This window comes from Amia ocellicauda, chromosome 9 (genome assembly GCF_036373705.1).
Source record: "Amia ocellicauda isolate fAmiCal2 chromosome 9, fAmiCal2.hap1, whole genome shotgun sequence".
NCBI lineage: Eukaryota > Metazoa > Chordata > Actinopteri > Amiiformes > Amiidae > Amia > Amia ocellicauda.
Window position 1 is genome coordinate 22,206,256 of NC_089858.1, and position 21,268 is coordinate 22,227,523.

The window sequence follows — 21,268 nt, forward strand, 5'->3', positions numbered from 1 at the left end:
AGTCCTGGATGTAAAAGTTCTAAAATACACTTAATTAGCTAGCAAAAAGATACAAAGCCCACCCTGTACATATACAGACGCTTAATCTAATCAGTTTACAAGAAAAAAGGAAGTCAGATGTAAGTTTATCTATACCAGTCCATAGACAAATCCAAAACAAAAAAGTTCAGAATTAATATCCCATGAATTCAAATTAAATAAGAGAAGGGGATGCCAATTAGATAGTCACTATAACCCCTCCTTCAACTTGCAGTGTCCATATTTCAAAGTTAAAATCCAGGAGGAAAAGGAGTTTTTCTCTGAGAGAAAAAAAAACGTTCAATTGCTCAATCCAGTATAAGAAAAAAGATAAAAACTTCCGTTATAATCCTCCCGGCAGATGAACAAAGAACTCAGGCTTCAGCTGAAAACCGGCTCACAGGAATCCCCTCTGTGGCATCTTTTAGCTTTAGCTGTCCCTGTGTTTCAAACCCCAAGTCAGATCTCTCGTTCGCAATGTAGATAGGGTCTTTAAAGAGGACATCAGCCAACACAGGTCCTGTTGTGAGTCCGAGTGCACACAGGGATTGTAGGGAAGGCAGAGTGCAAACAGGTGTGTTCTTTTAAATTGGACTGTGATTAAGAAAACAAAACACTGCAACAATGTGTGAATATTCAATGTAAAAAGACAGTGAAAAATGCATGGAAATACAAACTATTAGTGAATAAAAAAAAATAGTGATATATAATTATACAAATATAACAAAAACACATGAATATAAAAGAGTAAAATAAACAGTTTAAATAAAGTCACATCTGTGAAACTCCCCCCTGCTCGATATATATAGTCATCCCCACTTATACTCTAGGATTCTTCCCTATACAGTGAGGGAAAAAAGTATTTGATCCACTGCTGATTTTGCCCACTGACAAAGAAATGATCAGTCTATAATTTTAATGGTAGGTGTATTTTAACAGTGAAAGACAGAATAACAACAAAAAAATCCAGAAAAACACATTTCAAAAAAGTTATAAATTGATTTGCATGTCTAGCTCTACGTCGGAAGACACCCGCTCCCGAAGAAGAAGATAATCAGGGGCAGTGTGGCGATCATACCATCACTTATCCCTTTCCTGACACTTTCAGACCTGACTAGTAACCTGTTCATAAGCCACACATGGATTCTGGTGGTGAGATCGGACCCAACCTTCCAAGGTATTTTCCTCTTGGAGTGGGGCCGCTCCCAGCACCATGTCTACCAGCAGTCGTGTCCTCCCAAACATAATAACGAATGGTGAATACCCAGTACTGTCATGCACTGAATTATTATAAACATGAACCAACTCAGGGAGCCTTTCTGCCCATCTACGCTGTTCCCCCTCCCTAATTGAACCCAATAAAGCCAATGAAGTCTGATTGAACCTCTCAACCACACCATTTCCTTGCAGGTCATAAGGGGTAGTCCTACTTTTACAGACACCATACACTTTAGTCATTATTGCAGATTCAAATTCCGCCCCTCTATCAGAATGAGTCTGCTCAGGACAGCCAAAGGGTTGAATCACATGGCGCCACAAAGCCCGCACTGTAGTAGCAGCAGTCTGATCTTTAGTGGGTACAGCCCATGTAAACCTTGAAAACAAGTCTACAACAACCAGAATATATCCCCTGAGCGCCCCAAAGACAAAAATTCCACGGCCACAACTTCTAATGGGTATGATGTAATTAGGGGGACCAGAGGGGCTCTTACCTCCAGTCACGATTTTTGACGGAGACACTGGGTACACTGTCCGGTCCACCTCTTCACATTTTCTTGCATCCCCATCCAATAAAAACAGCAGTAGATTAGAGAAAGAGTCTTTGCAGCTCCCAGATGGCCTGTGGCTTGATACCTTTTCCATAAATCCAACCCCTCTGACTGAGGGACCACCACCTGCCTTATCTTCCTAGGGCCTCCACCCTCTTCATGAACCAGAACCCCACCCTGGAGGCTTAGCTGCCCTACTGTTCCTTTAAAATTGCGAGCCTCTGAAGTTACAGCTCCCCACTCAATGTCCTCTAAGGCCAAACCATGGCTCAGCCATGATCGTACTTCTAACAGGACTGGATCCGCCTCCTGCTTCTGTTGCCAGTCAGTATGTCCTTTCTCTGTTTCTTCCACAGGCAGCGGGGCAAGCAGCGGGGTGTGGACTTCCATTACAGCAACCATGGAAGCCTGGAAAGAATGTCTGCATTCTGGTTGGTTGTGCCAGGCCTGTACTTAATTTCAAAATAAATTTCTATGTGTAATATTTTCCCCTTGAACTTATAGAATTTAGGCCAGTGTACTTTTTCTCACTGGAGTTGAAATAATATGGTGTCCCATTGTATACTGTACAGCATTTAATTAAAAATAAAGTAACTTACTCTGAGCAATCTGTATGAAGTGGACAAACTACTTTGTTACATGAATACCAGTCCCCAATCCATGCCCCACCGATATTTCACTGACCACTATAGATATTTGTGGCAAGTTATCACAAACCACATCATTTTATACCACCTTCTTTACAATGTGCTTTAACGATATTTTACATTTAATCAGTTAAGATAACCCCTTAGGAACTTAGTCTTGGGCTTTCATACACCAGTTTTGTATGAAAAAAGTACATGCTATATTTTAAAATCTTTTCCATTGATTCTTTCAATTCTGTGTTAAAAATGTACATAACATTTAGTTCAAACTAACACTTACAATTGCCTTCTTCAGTTCCACTTCTTGGATGAGCCTTTCCTCCAGGGCACCCAGTGAGGCCATGTTCTCCAGTGGCAGGAAAGCAACACCGTCTGGTTTCTCAAGCAGTGTTGATGGTACAAACTGGGATGAGTTTAGAGACTGCAGAACAGCAGTGTTGTGCTTAACTTCCAGCTGTATACTATGCAACGTCGCCAGAATGTGCCTCTCAACAGCTAGAACATGTAACAAAAAATGTGATTTGTTATCAAGTATTTCAGTAGCTGCAAACTGCGATTAAAAAAAAAAAACATGCAAAAGATTGGTGACAAATATTCTAGGAAATATGTTGTACATAGCAGCACATACACTCACCTAAAGGATTATTAGGAACACCTGTTCAATTTCTCATTAATGCAATTATCTAACCAACCAATCACATGGCAGTTGCTTCAATGCATTTAGGGGTGTGGTCCTGGTCAAGACAATCTCCTGAACTCCAAACTGAATGTCTGAATGGGAAAGAAAGGTGATTTAAGCAATTTTGAGCGTGGCATGGTTGTTGGTGCCAGACGGGCCGGTCTGAGTATTTCACAATCTGCTCAGTTACTGGAATTTTCACGCACAACCATTTCTAGGGTTTACAAAGAATGATGTGAAAAGGGAAAAACATCCAGTATGCGGCAGTCCTGTGGGGGCGAAAATGCCTTGTTGATGCTAGAGGTCAGAGGAGAATGGGCCGACTGATTCAAGCTGATAGAAGAGCAACTTTGACTGAAATAACCACTCGTTACAACCGAGGTATGCAGCAAAGCATTTGTGAAGCCACAACACGTACAACCTTGAGGCGGATGGGCTACAACAGCAGAAGACCCCACCGGGTACCGCTCATCTCCACTACAAATAGGAAAAAGAGGCTACAATTTGCACAAGCTCACCAAAATTGGACAGTTGAAGACTGGAAAAATGATGCCTGGTCTGATGAGTCTCGATTTCTGTTGAGACATTCAGATGGTAGAGTCAGAATTTGGCGTAAACAGAATGAGAACATGGATCCATCATGCCTTGTTACCACTGTGTAGGCTGGTGGTGGTGGTGTAATGGTGTGGGGGATGTTTTCTTGGCACACTTTAGGCCCCTTAGTGCCAATTGGGCATCGTTTAAATGCCACGGCCTACCTGAGCATTGTTTCTGACCATGTCCATCCCTTTATGACCACCATGTACCCATCCTCTGATGGCTACTTCCAGCAGGATAATGCACCATGTCACAAAGGTCGAATCATTTCAAATTGGTTTCTTGAACATGACAATGAGTTCGCTGTACTAAACTGGCCCCCACAGTCACCAGATCTCAACCCAATAGAGCATCTTTGGGATGTGGTGGAACGGGAGCTTCGTGCCCTGGATGTGCATCCCACAAATCTCCATCAACTGCAAGATGCTATCCTATCAATATGGGCCAACATTTCTAAAGAATGCTTTCAGCACCTTGTTGAATCAATGCCACGTAGAATTAAGGCAGTTCTGAAGGCGAAAGGGGGTCAAACACAGTATTAGTATGGTGTTCCTAATAATCCTTTAGGTGAGTGTATACAGGAAATGACACAAATAGCAACCTTTTTCTTTTTTCTTTGGTCATTGAGCATGTTATTGCAATAATTAAGACAATATGGCTAACAGATAATTGCCAGTTTCCAGCAAACATTAAATATTCAATCCAATATATTTAAAGTGGAAAGTGATACAAAATATATATTAAAACATGTAATGTTATTATTGTTCAACCAATAAATGAATCCACATAAAATGTATACAAACATATTCTTTACAAATTTATATACAATCATGTTTTGATTTCACTGTATAATGTGAATTAGGCAACTGGCTGAGCAATACAATTTATAAATGTTGTTTAAATATAAAATTCCTTATTAGTTACCAGAAGATATCTTTAAAAATATACTTACGAGTACATAGATGTTTCAATGCAAGCAGAACACCAGGTGTTGAAAGGAGTGCTACAGGTACTCTGAATGGTGTGGTGGATTCAGAAGCTATAAAAAATACATATACAAAGAAACAATAAAGAGCTTGTGGCAGTAACAATCATATGTTAGTTAGTACATGGTGTTGGAATCAATATCCTTTGACTTCAATAACATTTATATACTTAAATGAAAGCGTAATTTGAGTTAGAAGCAATTGAAAGATTAGCTTTTAACATATTTTAAACATTACTGTTTGTTTTTGTAAACTCCACAAGCAAATTACATTTAAACTGCCTTACTTGAAACTGTCATATGCTGTGGTGTGTCCAACAGTTGTGGAGGAGTACCCTCTAACCGCATCCTTTTTGGTGTCTCTTGTGGTGATTTAGTGGTCTTCTTGGTCACAGGTGTTTTGGGCCTGGGAGCTGGTAATGGAGGACATTCAGGTGCAGACTCGATGTTTGGCAGTGCCTTGCTCTTCCCTTGGTCTTTGCTCCAGATCCTTTTCAATGGTTTGTTCCCATCAGATGATTCTTCGGACGAAAACCACCTTCTGTTTGGTCTGAAACAGAATCATACATAATGTTCATCATATTAGCAACATTCACAAGCCTTGTATATGCATAGAGTATTGATTGCAACACTACACTAAATGTCAGCCTAATGCTCTAGCACTGTTCCTCAATTATGAGCCTGGAAGGCCAAGAAACTTCTGGTTTTCTATTAAAATCTGCTCTTAATTACTTAATTGTCTTCATTGGAATACTTTGACACTTTAACTGTGATTGAGGAACACTGCTCTATAGAAGATTTTTTACAGGGATTTTTAATACAGAAAATGCCAATACATTTCTATTAAATTAATTTACATATATGTAATAAAAGAACATTAATTTGTTATGTGGATATATAATAGAAAAAAAGGGACTGTATTCGCCTTACTTGGATTTGTGTTTTACAGTCCAATCCAGGTCTACATCGGAGTTTAAATCTGAAGTGTCACACGACAAAGCCCATTTTTCATGCACTTTCTCAAATGAAGCTTAAAAACAAAGATAAATTATTAAAATTCCCAAATATTAATTGAAAAGAATTATATTTCTAGTTATTAAAACAACAATTAAAGATCTGTTTTTCTATTACTGTACATCTAATGCACAAGATACTGTAGATACATTAACAGAAAATAATATTTGAAAAAAAATTACAAGTTTCATACAGTACACGGACATCGTACTGCTTAGAATCTGGCAACTCCATATTCCTGATGCATCGGTTTAAACAGGCCTGCCCTTTGTAAAGAGGCCACCATGCCACTCCATCATCAACCCAGGACATGACAACTGTGCAAGTGTTTCTCTCTTCCGTAAACTCAACAATAAGATACATTTTGAAGACCTAGTTCAGAACAAGAACATGTACATGATCAATTATGTAAACTGATCACAAACTCATTATTCACACTGCCTTGTCTGTTATGAAAAGTTAGACTCCTGCTTCTTTAAGCGTAAACTATTACATAAGAAATAAAGCTACACCTTATGCAAGGATCTTACAAGGATGTATGCAGTAATGACTATGACAAATCCTTATGCAAGAGGGGCACACAAACAAAGTGATTACCATGCGGCACAGGAAAACATCCCGTCAAAATCATCAAATTTGCAGCAGTGTACTAAATATATGCCTAAAACCGATGATTGTAATGGGAAGTCAAATAATGTCTGCTGTTGTTCAAATACTGAAAATGCCTCATACACTTCATCATATACTACAAGAATATTTTTCACTTGTGCAATTTCCCCTCCTACTGGGATACAACTATTGGCAGCATCCAACTTTAAAGAGTACAACTCGGCATACATTTCCTTGTACTGCCGGGCACCATGAAAGGATGGTGGGAGTGAACCATCCATATGCTCTTTTTTAGCCCCATGTCTTTTGTTTATAGGGTTAGGTTCTCTATTTTCTTTTTCAGATAGTCTACACACTACTTGAGACAGAGGAAATCTAGGTTTTCTAACTAGTCGTTTCACTTTTTTCAGGAAAGTTTCCATGACGTTTTACATCACCAGCTAAATATACTAGGTTATGAACATTATATGAATAGAATTGCTTTCCATAAACTGTTCCAAAATGTTTGACAAACAGAACAAGAATCTAATTTGCGTAGTCTGTGTATTCTAAAATCAGAGTTGGACAAAAAACTTTGGTAAGTTGCTTCTTGCAGAATGCCTGACAACAAAACGGGGCCAGTGTATAACAGAATTCATTGGCTTTCCAGCGATCAATTTATTTCAAAGATCTTGGTTTCCTGGCAAACTCCATGGGGACATGGGGATGAAGACCAACAAGACTTAGGGACAATCTATTCACATCAAAGCCAGACAATCTACACAGCAATGGTCCTTTGAGCCACAAGGTCAACAAACGTTGCATAACACCTAAACACACAAGATGCATGTAATCAATAGGCATTTGTGAAACCATACCAAGAGATATACCCTCAAAAGGTGAAGGCCCAAGATGGTGTTCCTCGTCTCTCATGTCATTAAATCCTGTATCAGTCCTTAGCTGGGCACCTGTCTCTCGAAATGTGACTCCGTTCATAAAACTTCAAATTTTTCACAAATGCTCGTGCAGGTGCATCACATATGACTGATGAGATGTTTAAGTGTAATCGCCTTCCTTCATATTCAAAGCCATGTTCCAGCTTGGCAATCTCTGACACAAATTCCTCAAGGAAGATTTTGGCAGAAGATGGTTTCTGATTACCACAGTAGAGTCCAATAATAACTGGCTCGTGCTGGGTGAAATTTGTAATCACTCCCAGAATGGGCCACAACTGTATGTTGAGGCAACCCATCAATATTCACTTGCAAATGTAAACACAATTCCTCACTCAGTTTACATTTGTTTGTCTGTAAAATGGCACTCAAAGAACTCAAAACTCCAAAATGGTAATACTGCCCACCAGCTTTTTCCTGAATATTGATTTTGCTAGAGCGTTTTGTTTTGAGCAAACTACGTGAATCTTTAGGAAGTCCTGGATGATGCACCTTTTATATACTTAACAGGTCATTCAATGCAACATGTGTGATTCTGTGATCTACTGCCCAACCAACCAAACTATTGTGCAATGTTTCAAGTTCATCATCAGAAATGCCCAAACTTGAATCAGAATTAACACTTTGATGTGCTTCTAGTAGTTCACCTGGGTCCTCACTGTAAAATTCAGCATCCATAAAGTCATTATCATCACCACAATCCACCCCTTCTAAAGCCACAAATTCCTTCTGCAAAGGTAAATGCCCGTCAGCATGCCCTTCAATTTCATCAGTCACAAAAATATCTGCACTAGGCCTACTATCCTCTACATCTATAGATTCCTCCCCAAAGCCCACATATCCTTCAGCACTCTCTCTGGCTGGATTATGCTTAGCCGACAATTCATCTTCATCTGCAATAGTCTGCAACTGCCTCCTAGCCCTGGCTTGTGATTGGCGACATATTGTCCAATATGAACGTAGCTTGATTTCTCTGCTAGCCATGCACTTCAATCTATAACAACAACAAAATCTGAAAATAACACAGATCTAAGAATACTATTTAAAATGTACTTACTCTTAACAAACTAAAATATTTAAAATATTGTACACAGAAAATGATATGATCACATTTATGGAAAAATAAAATATGTTTTAAGTATAATATATATTTATACACTGAATGTACAAAACATTAGGAACACCTGCTATATCCATGAAATAAACTGAAGAGGTAATTCCATGTGAAAGCTATGATCACTTACGGATTTAACTTGTTAAATCCAATTCAATCAGTGTACATGAATGGGAGACATAATCACGTATAGATTTTGGCTTTTTCTTTTCATAGTGGCAACTTTTTTTCTTTCCAGGACCTACATTTTGCGGGACTTCCGAATACTTTACCAAATGAAATGTTATTGCTTTTTGTTAAGAGTAGGAGAAAATACAAACACAACAAAAAGCGATAAAATTCAGGTTGTATAAGTATGATTCCCACAAAGGTTGATTAGGCCCCGGCCTGCGTCTCCTTTAAGTTTTTGAACTTGCATTTTGGTTGCCCTGTGGAACGGCTAGTATCGACGGGAACATGATTTTAACTTGTATTGAACTTGTATTCGTTTTCATTAAACAATATATTACAATTATAATGGCAGAGAACATTTAAATAAATCAGCATTTAATAAATGTCAAGTTAAGGATAAATATCATTATTAATATTTATGTGTACCTTTCAAAGCCTGTCCACTGCAACTTTAGAATGTCATTGACGTCTTTTTTCCACACCAAACCTAAAAGAAGCTAAACAGCCCATTAAGCATTGAAAACGTTAATTATTGGAGCTGCCATAGAGGCTAAATCCTAATAACTCAAATTGTAGCTTAAACAGACCACACAATATTTATATTAATAAGGAATATATTTTAGCAAGTAGGCCTACAAAGTTCTGCTATAGAAACTGTACATATTGTTAGACTTTTAACTTTAGTGTCAGGAGACATGGAAAAGCCACCTATCGCATGGTAAACCCCAGCTGTTTTTCACAATTCAACATTTTATAACTAAAAACATGTTTCAAATTCATTATTTAAAAATAGATTACCTTTCATCCATCTTTACCGTTGAGGAGTAAGTCAGCCCAATGCATTCCAGCTACTTATGAAAACCGCGCTCAAATGAATGGTAATGCGCAGGCGCGATAACGGTGGATGAAAACGTAAGGAGTATTTTTAACTTCCGTTCACACACACAAAGTGTTATCTCTATCTGTCTAAAATACACACAAATCTCTATCCATCTCACTCGCTATGTATATACCGGCCCTATTATTTATATATTATTATTTGTGTGTGTGTGTATATATATTTATATATATAGTGTGTGTGTACACGGAAACTTTAAATATTGGGAATGGATTATCTTTGATTCTAATTTCATTTGACATTTGACGTTTTTAACTAAGAAACATAAAGTTGTACCAACGGCCCTGCCCTCTTTGGTTTGCGATGAACTGCCAATATGCCAGTGCGCCGCCTTCGTCGGCAAGACATGGGTGCTATCTGGGTATTAGTGAATAAAAAAAGAATGATATACAATTATACAAACATAACAAAAACGTGAATATAAAAGATGAAAATTAACAGTTTAAATAAAGTCACATCTGTGACGTGTCGTTTCTGTAACATGTCATTAACAGTATGTGTTGATTTACATCCATACAATCCTAGGTGAACCATTGAAAACGGGTTTTGTTTCCTGTCGATTGTGATGTGTAAATGCAACACTGCCCCCCATCCACGCATCAGTGTTACGTGCAAGTATGTTGGCAAACACCTATGCAAACATCTGTGTAAAACACCCGTATGGCAAGCCAAATTATCATTTAGAGATATCTCTAAATGCATTTAAAGATATCTTCAAATATTTAAAGATATCTATAAATGATTTAGCGATATCTGCAAATGGTTTAGAGATATCTAAATAAGGTTCTTTTTAAAGATATCTCTAAATTATTTGCAGATATCTGCAAATCATTTAGAGATATCTTCAAATGACTTCCTGTTCATTTAGAGATATCTGCAAATCATTTAGAGATATCTTCAAATGACATCCTGTTCATTTAGAGATATCTGCAAATCATTTCAAGATATCTTCAAATGACTTCCTGTAATTTGGCTGAGATTATCACTTCCTGTTTCCTTATTCAGTTACATAGAAATGAATGAACAAGATAACAGGAAGTGATAATCTTGGGCTACATACAGGAAGTCATTTGAAGATATCTCTAAATGATTTGCAGATATCTCTAAATGATTTAGCGATATCTGCAAATAATTTAGAGATATCTTCAAATCATTTAGAGATATCTCTAAATGTACTTTTAAATGAGATATCTTTAATGATTTGTAGATATCTCTAATAGATTTGCAGATATATTTAAATGATTTAGAGATATCTTTAAATATTTGAAGATATCTGGAATTATTTGAAGATATCTTGAAATATTTGCTGATATCTTTAAATTATTTAGAGATATCTTTAAATATTTGCAGATATCTTTAAATGATTTAGAGATATCTCTAAATGATAATTTGGCTTGCCATACACCTGCGCATATATGCAGAGATGCAGATGCATAGTATAAAAGTATAAAATCAGGCTTAAGGAGCAGGGCTGAACATTCATGAAAATTCAGGGTCGGCTCAACAAAATTGCCAGTAGATAACATGCCACACCATGGAAGCCTGGTTCTGGACTGTCGAAAAGGTGTATGAGTGGTGTCTTTCAGATATACTATAAAGACATGCTATCCATACACTTGATTTAAGAGTAGTATTGACCAAAATCAGATATTTACAAATGTTTCTTAATAGGCCAGGAATGTTGTACAAGGTTTACTAAATGACCCAATTAGACTAATTTATGCAAGTGAAATTCTCTGACAAGCAGCTGTTGCTTGGTGTTCTCCTAGATGGAAGCTTTAATAAGATATAACACCTGCAAGTTTTTTTGTTTTTCTGTGGTACTTTACCAACTAATATTGTTCAGGAAAAGGTTAATTTTTATTTCTAACCACAAGGAGATGAAAATTCATTGAAGCATGGAAGCCAAATTGCATTGTTCTATAACTAGTGTTTGTAAGGATCTTAGACACACATCACCGCTCTGTAATAATGGGTAATAATTAATCATCAAAGATTTTGAAAACAGTTTTTAGTCAGTTTTAATCCCGTTGATGAAGAGCTGAAAACTATTGAAAGCTTGATTCCGTTCACAGCGAATGGGTTGTAATTCTGTGATTCAGTATAGTCCAGGGAGTTTGTTATTGGCGATTATAAAAGCAGCAGGTTACCCATTTGTTATGACTGTGTAAAAATAATTGCTTCCACACTTCTAATCACTTGAAACATTACCAGGATTTGTGAGTGTGTTTAACACAAACATGTTTACCTTCTTCTTGCTCTTAGTAAAAGTACCCTCACATTTGAATGCATTATTTTCACCAGCTTCTTGTATATCTCTACTTTTAAATTAAAATAACTTGGTATTAGTTTATCTGATTCCATGGAGGCTTGGTTTTGAAGTATGGTTACTTAAATTTGTTTTGCAATGTAGTTAATCCCTGATTGCCAGCCAAATACTGCAGAATACTAGAAGCAGGCTGCTCAGTAGGTTGAGGGAAGAAGCCCCTAGTCAATTTGTAATTAATTATTTTAATAATTGACCAGTCCTCTCTAGATATGCTCCTTATTTTGTATTTATAGAGAAGTCATAGCGTGTGGGAGGGATATTAAAAATGATCTGAGTTCCTGTTCAAGTTTTTAGTTTTGGGGCTAAGCCAACCAACACAGCCTCAGTTCCCTTGAAATTCAGAATCAATTTACTTAGAGGAAACCAACAGTAAATAAGCCTGCACTCTGACTGAGTATCTCAGAAATAATACAATCTGGGCAGGAATAGAGACAACGTTTCCCAACATGTCAGTGTTCTCTTTGCCTCTTCAGTACTGTCTCTAATTGCTTCATCAAAACAAAAACAAAATCAAATGTTTTATACTAAGTTGGTATCAAAGAAAGAGGGCAGGAGTTCCCTGCTGATGAAGCATAGCTGCTTCAGAACTGTTAAACTTTGGCTTTCCTCCAATTAAATATGACAGCAATCGGTGATGCAAACACTGTGCTGCAGGTTTGGTCATATCATAATATAAACCATCTGGGCCAGTTTAATACTGTTAATACTGTGTCTGAAACAGAGAAGACTGCATGACCTCTTCGATGAAGACACTTGAATAACAAACAACATTTTCTGCATGATTACACAATTCTCAAATGCACAACGAAATTAAATACATTGTGATACTAAATATTGAATGAGAAAGGCATAATACATCACCCAATATACTTTCTAGAAAAGAAAATAATAAATCATCAACAAACCACGCAACTGCATTGATCATGATTTTAAGTTACATATACTAAAGGTTATGGATCAATCTTCTGCATTCTACAGTGATTCATAATTGGTAATTACTGTGTTAACATACAGGAGAATAAAGGCAGTGACTATTATGGAAGCACTACAATTTTTATAAAAACTTAAAGATAATATACTTATGAAAAATAACTTTCTGATGTTCATGATCATGCACAGCTGTTACTAAGTAGAGGTCAGTCATTAAGTGCATATATTTATTTTTAACCTAATCGTTAACTTAATGGTATGTATATTAGAATCTCTTCTTAAATGCAAGTTTAATGAGGGTAAGATGTATATCTATTATCAAGGGACTTAAACCAAAACCCCCATATCATGCCCAGATGTTCAACTACATAAGGTCCCAAGTTAAATGGTATACCTAATTAACTTTCTCCCTTTGGTTGTACATTTAACAAGAAGCTCATTAAAAATAACTACCTTCTAGGCAAAAGCTATACCATTTTTTAATCTGATGTTAATTTCATGTGGTGACAAGCCAAATGTGACATGTTCTACTAAATGCGTTTTATTTTACTTTTCCATTGTAATTAGGATTCCATCATTTACAAAGATTATATATTTTAAGTATGAGTATTCACTAGTGATTAAGACTTTTTCTTCCAAACATATCTCTATATTGCATTTATAAATATAGTTATGAATCTCAGTTGGACTATATTATTAATGCTCTGTTGATATATCAAGACATTAGACTTTCAATATTCTTCAACGTTTAAGGGTGTTAGGCCTCGCACACTAACAGAATTGGAATTGCACATGAGCATCAAGTTAAATTATGTCTTTAGAATATTCAGAGAGTACAAATCCAGCTGGTAATGTCTTTGTACATATTTTTGTGATGTGATTTAATGTGTGATAAAGTGGGTTCCTGACAGCTCTGACTGCTGGAGCCCTTGGATAAAGATTGTGCAGGTAGGCAACAGGCCAGTTCTCCCCATGATACTTAGTCTACACTTCTCAGCAGTGACCCAGAGGGCTTAAGTCTTCTCACAAGCAATTCTGTCTTTTTGCTCATTGGATTAGAAAGATCTTCTGCACATGAGGGGAAGTGACTGAGACAAGATCACCCACCATGACTGTGAGGGGTCTTCAATGCTGGGTTTAGCCAAGGGCTCACAAATGGCTCTGTCATCTTGCTTGACTACTGATGGTGATATATTTGAACATTACATTATGCTCTTTGCATTCATTTATATAGTGAAGCACATGTAACAGTTTTATATATATATATATATATATATATATATATATATATAATGTGAGGCATGCTAAGATTTTTGATCTTGATTTATGAAATTTACTTAAATAATAAATTAAATGCAGATCTGCAGAGGAGTTTTAGTTTTTAATAAATATATAATACAAAAGCTGTGGAATGGCTGCAGTCTAAAATGCACATAAAGTTGGGAAGAGATTTGACAAGCTTTGTGTATAAGAAAGTTTTTCCATTGATTTTGTTTTTCTGTTCAACACCCACTTTTAAATGTGTTACTTTTAGATCCGCTCCCAGGTTGTTGTGTTTTTTGTTTTGTTATGTTTTGATCTTATGATCATCTTTCTTCCTATGATATTATTTCAGCAACAGTTTGGAGCAGTACTATAAATAAAAGTCAAGAACTGTAAAGGTGGTCTACCACACATTACCTCTCTCAAACTGTGTATTATGTATATCTATACAACAAGCATGCTGAGAAATAAAGAAAAAAATAAGGTTTTGCATAGAAAGGCAGAAAATAAAATTAAGATTTATCTAATCCTCTTACAGGCTGTGAAGCACCATCTGGAGTGTGTGTGAGTGAGAGAGGTAGGGAAGAGGGGTTAATTTCCCAGAACATTTCCCTAATGAAGATGGACCGCAGTATTCATCTGTCACCATACTATACCAAGATGCTCTGTTGAGTTTGCATAAGTTAAATAACCACTGAGGTAGGTGTACCAAATCTATACATACAATAGGCCATGAGAGATGTTAATAAAATAAAATAATCTGAAGTGATATGACATCTAAAGTGTATTTATTTCTATACAACACAAGGTCATGATGATTTCAGTGTTATCATTGTACTGCATGAATGTTTCATACATTATCGTAAACTACATTTGTGTGTGTGTGTGTTTATATATACACCGATCAGCCATAACATTATGACCACCTGTCAGTGGGTGGGATATATTAGGCAGCAAGTGAACATTTTGTCCTCAAAGTTGATGTGTTGATGTGCAGGAAAAATGGGCAAGCGTAAGGATCTGAGCGACTTTGACAAGGACCAAATTGTGATTGACGACTGGGTCAGAGCATCTCCAAAACTGCAGCAATGTGAGGTGATCATGGTCTGCAGTGGTCAGTACCTATCAAAAGTGGTCCAAGGAAAGAAAAGCGGTGAACCGGCGACAGGTTCATGGGCAGCCAAGGCTCATTGATGCACGTGGGGAGTGAAGGCTGGCCCGTGTGGTCTGATCCAACAGCTCAAATTGCTGAAAAAGTGAATGCCGGTTCTGATAGAAAGGTGTCAGAACACACAGTGCATCGCAGTTTGCTGTGTATGGGGCTGTGTAGCCGCAGACCAGTCAGGGTGCCCATGCTGACCCCTGTCCACTGCCGAACGCACCTACAATGGGCACGTGAGCATCAGAACTGGACCACGGAGCAATGGAAGAAGGTGACCTGGTCTGATGAATCACGTTTTCATTTACATCACGTGGATGGCCGGGTGTGTGTGCGGAGGCAGTGTGATGCATTGGGCAATTTTCTGCTGGGAAACCTTGGGTCCTGCCATTCATGTGGATGTTACTTTGACACGTACCACCTACCTAAGCATTGTTGCAGACCATGAACACCCTTTCATGGAGACGGTATTCCCTGATGGCTTTGGCCTCTTTCAGCAGGATAATGCACCCTGCCACAAAGCAAAAATGGTTCAGGAATGGTTTGAGGAACACAACAATGAGTTCAGGGTGTTGACTTGGCCTCCAAATTCGGTGCCACGTTGAAAGTCACTGAACTCTTCAGTACTGCCCATTCTACTGCCAATGTTTGTCTATGGAGATTGCATGGCTGTGTGCTTGATTTTATACTCCTGTCAGCAATGGGTGTGGCTGAAATAGCCGAATCCACTAATTAGAAGGGGTGTCCACATACTTTTGGCCATGTAGTATATGAAATTAAAAAATCATAATATATGCATTTAATACCATATGCATTTATCTCCTTAACCATTGCAATGTTAAATAATCTTTGAAAACATAAGCTTCAGTTCCCCAGTGAACATGATTACTTAAATTTATATATTTTTTACTGACTAACAAATCATGCAGATACAATCTACATAACAGAATACATACAAATAAGTGTCAGCTAAAAAGGGCACTGTACAACATTTATTTATTTATTAATTTCAATGTATTTATCAAATAATCTTTGAAAGTACAACCTTTGTATTTGCTGCACCCACACACATGCATTATGTAGCATTAAACATACTTTCAAATATATATTTTCAATTTGTAATAATGTCTGTTGAATTTTATTTTGTTTGGAATGAATTAAACTGGAAAAGATCACTGTTTTCTTGTTTTGGGGGGAGAATGTTAGTGGGCCCTTTCATAAGAAAAACCCTCCAATACAAACACACCGTATAGGTGTTATCAGCTCCTACTGTTTTCAGAGACAGCTGTCTGCTAAGCAGCATAAAACATTCTAATTAAAGCTGTGAATCAGACTCTTAAAACAGTTTTTTGTTTTTTTTCCATCTACATCAGTATGCAAGGCATACTCTCTTACTGAAGTTACGCCTACTTATTAAAAGCTGGAAGGATATATGTTTTAATTAGCAATGTCTCTGGTGGATTCGACCCATGAGACAATAACATTAAGTAAAAATTTAATTAAATTGACAAAAAATCCTAATTGTTTTCATACTACTACTCCTTTGTGGGTCTAAAAATAATTCTCTTAAGCTTTCTCTAACCTGACATTTCAGGTTGGCCTACATAGGCAACCTTTCAATGTCCGTCTGCTGCTTCATGTAGTTTTACCTTCTGTCCTGTGCAAATTAGTTTCTGAATATGTTTTGCATTGGGGGTTCCAGAAATGTCCCACTCATAGAGGTTAAGACTAATGGCACTCCCTTCATGACTTCATACACAACTTTATTAAATCATTAACACAACACAACTTCAGCAGTAAAAATATTGATGAAAATAAATTAGTAATGGATAAAATATGTAAACACCTGTGTATATATGGCTCCAGCAAGAGGCTCTTGTCATTGGTGTCCACCTGTTATGAAGACTTTCATAAAAATCCCCAAAATAACACTTTCATACACACCACTGGTTCATAATCATTACTACAAAATTATCTTAAATAAAAAATTATTCTCATTTCTGAGATCTTCTTTTGTATGCCTTTAGCCAAATTAAAATGTGGTACTTAAGTCACAGGCCAATGCATTAACTGGGCAAATGTACTTAAGGACTGCAAAGTAGATTTATTGAAATTCTGATAGAAATCCTTCTTAAAATGTGGTAAGCAATTACACAAATATATGTTCAAGAGTAACCAAACATTCTGTAAACTCATTGGTATTCTAAATCTTTAATTACAAATAAATATAAGAAAATATGAGTTTAATCTTCAGACCCCAAGCAAATCGTTTTTTGTTTTTGTTGTTGTTGTTTTTTCATGTAGTAACCTGGACACTGTCTCATGCACAGTATATAAAATACAATATACAATATATATGCTACTTAACAGATATGAGCTGATAACTAGGTTATAGTAAATCTTTATTTTATTTGAAGTTCTTGGTGTAGATATATACTGATGCTCTGGGCTAATTCATTTAGATAATATTACATTTCATAAACAATAAATCATTTTGCTGTGTGAGAGGCAGAGTAGACTACACGATATTTGTGTCAATCCACATGCTAAAGTGCAATCTGAAGAAGAACAAGTAGAAACTCTCATCTGTAGACTGTCAACCAATCTGTCAAGTAAATTGCTTCTATGTTGTGGCTAAATTTCAAAATCAGATACAATCATAGTAAAGGCACTTCAACCAGACTCCCTTGAAGCTCAGATAATTAATCATTCACTTGAAATAGATGATACGAGTCTCAGAAATATCCTTTAGCTGTGCATTGTGACTGGAATTAATTTTGCTAACTTCTCCATTATCTAAATGTTATAGAACTATAGATTTCTTCATTTAATCATGAAGTTAGACTGTAAGCACACTAAAGCCTCTAAATGTTTTGAGAGTTGTATGGTGAGAAGTATGACAGTCTCTGGCAAAATTACTATTTTCTTGGTCTGTTGAAGCTTAGACTCTGATAATGTCAGAGTTCTTATCAACACAGTGTCTTAAGAAACTGCTGAAAATACATCAATGTGAAGGGGAAAAAGATCCATTGATAGTGTTGTTTAGGTTAATTTAATTTAGTTTTTGTTTTGTTCAGAATTAATTATTGGTTATCACAGTTACATTTCTATAATTTCTCGATTGAAACTGGGACATAATTATGCCAACTGTATAGACATTATTGTTAACCTAATATAAAATTAGTAACTTTTGTGACTGTTATCATTTCTATTATACTTATGTTTGTTTGGCCTTAGGAATCTTGTATCCTGATAACACAAGCAAGATTGTGCCAGACGTTTGCTCTGTACTTCACATAAATAAATAAACACAAGTGTTACTTTTATACTTCAAATGTTTTAGGATTATTTTTTCTTTTCTCCTTTATAGGAAAAACACATTGTCCAACTATTTGACAGCTTGAGGATGCTTGTAGTCACCTAGTAGGGCTTAGAATCCAAGTATGGTGCCATTGGGGAAAAGGATGTATTCTTTTGAGAGGTATAGACACACAAAAAATGCACCCAAGACTTTTTGAGAGGCTACCTCTTGGTAATATCTATACTGACATACCATAAATCACAAGATTGAGTGAACTTTCTTCCCCTTCCAAAGGAATCTCAACTAAAACTGTCTAGTTAACAGTAGTAACTCAAGGCCTTTGCCTAAAGCTGAATTTGCAGTCATCTTGCAACATTGCATGATTGTCTCAATTTATCTGGCTCATTTAAAATATTACATCTTTCTATCAAGACTCTTAACCCTTCTCATTTTGGATTTAATAGTTGATATAATATATAACTCACACTGTAGCATCTCTTTAATTATAAATATGATATTGGTTAATTTGTACCCTTTGACAGGGATAACCACATCGAAATAAAAAAGTACTCAGAGACCCATATTAAAGGGGGGGTGGGGTCTTTGAGCATTTTTTGTTTTAATGAAAAGTAAAACACCTTGCTGGCCCTTTCTGACACACTCCATTTGCATCTGTTCAGCTGATTGACCAACTGATAAGAACACCGTCTCATACAGTGTCCAGTGTTTCATTAAAGGGAAGGTTCACTGTATTTTCTGTCTGTCACCTTTATTTTTAAATAATGTAGTGTGTTGTTGTAATGTCATTGTTCTGGACAATATATAAATGGTAAGTTATGAATAGAAATTAGTATATGCAATGTTATCTTTATGATTTAAAGGGTTCAAAATTAACGTATTCAATGTTTAATTAAAACTGTGTTATCTTTACATATAGTCAATGCATTTGTGACACAATGTTATAAAACATTAAAACAGTAGAACATTTTGTAAATTTTAAGGTATCGTTTTACTGGCAAAAAGATAAACTGAAAATCGCAATGACAATGGCATTCCCGTGACTGTCAATCCGTCAGTCAGACCACAATCAGGAGACAGTTCTCTAGCTCTGCAGTCAATAATTATCTAAATTATTGTGTTTTTCTGTCTTTACTCCTTTAATTAACAAAAAAGTTAAATCGATAAGCTAGTAACAAATTTTTTGTGAAACCTAAAGCTTTAGTCAACTTCTTGTTCTTTTTAAAGGTTTGGGAAATAAGAATTCTGTTTGATGTTTCTCCATTTAAGTGCCACTGAATTAAACACTTCAGTCATTATTTGGTTTTGATGCCAGAGCACAGATGACATTCAGTCCTGATCAACCCACGCTTTTGGCTCCAGACTTACCTTTTTAGTCATCTGTTTCTCATTCTCTTAATTGACAGATTAAAAAAGAAATCTAGCTGCCATGCAAATACATTTCTAATTTGTGTTAGTACATTTTGCATGCTTCCTGATAAGCATGGATATTTTCATTTTAGTCTATTTTTGGTAGACAGATACTCTAGTATTAACAATTGAATATCACTTTTGAAATCTGCATGTACTTTACAATTTGCTTGATCCTTGTAACTCATGTACTGATGGACATATTCCTCCATGGCCAATAGGAAGTTTACATCAACTTTATAATTCTTAAACTAGGGAATAATCATTTAAATTAAATTGCACAAACCAATAAATGAATCTCTAAATAAAAGCAGTTGTGTGAGTAGGGGAGGATTGTCTGTGCACCTCTCTTTGTATAACATCTGAAAATATAATCAAAAATATCAGCACAATGCAATGATTATGATTTACGGTGATAATACAGTTGATTACGACACAACCAACTCTATGGCAGTATGCATATATATATATATATATATATATATATATGTGTGTGTGTGTAATGCATTTGTTAATTGTATTGTTTTATTTAGCAAACAACCAGTTGGGCATTTTGGTATAATATCAAACTGACCTTACTTAATTAATGTCCTCACAATCAGGCTTATTTCAGACTCAGGGTTATTTGGCAATATAAATTCAATTAGCAATATCCAGTTACAATCCGTGTTTAGCAGAACCCATTTGTGCCTTGATCAAATTTCGTGTCGCTGTCATGTTCATACTGCATAATTTACAGGCCTAATCTCCAGCCAGCGAATAGCAAGATGGCAAGATAAATATTTACTTAACCCCGTAATCTTAGTAGCATGTCAGCGGATTGCTGTTAAAAATGGCTACAGAGACTTTTCGGAGATCCCTTATTAGGATAGCAGGCCTTGATTCTCAGACTTGTAGCAAGCCACATGAGGAAATGGACAACCTAGCCCTTATAAATTAAATGTTTACCACTCCACAACTACAAATGTAAACGCAAGCCATACCAAGTATGTTTAAAGGCCCAGAAACTCTGATATATTTTGAAAGCTGGGCTATAGAGAGCAATGTTTAATGATTATATTAACCATTCAAAGCCTGATGTACACAAGTTGCTTGGTGGTGACACTTCCAATCTTGTTCCATTTCTCTGGCAATTTACTATGTAGGACAACCATTAAACAAATAATCTCTAAAACTTTGCATTATCTATATCTAAAATAGATATTCACTTGGATTTAAAGCAGTAGACTGGGGAAGTCAAGTGAAAAGGTTAATAGTTTTATGCAAACCACCCCCTGCTACTATATGATGTTAGATGTGGAGCATTACTTAGTTGGGGTAGAATTCTATAAGGAATGGACTGCAGTGTGAAATGCACATCAATTTCATGTAAGATGCAAAAATTGTATTTGTGTAAATACTGTTATTAATGAATGGATAGATAAA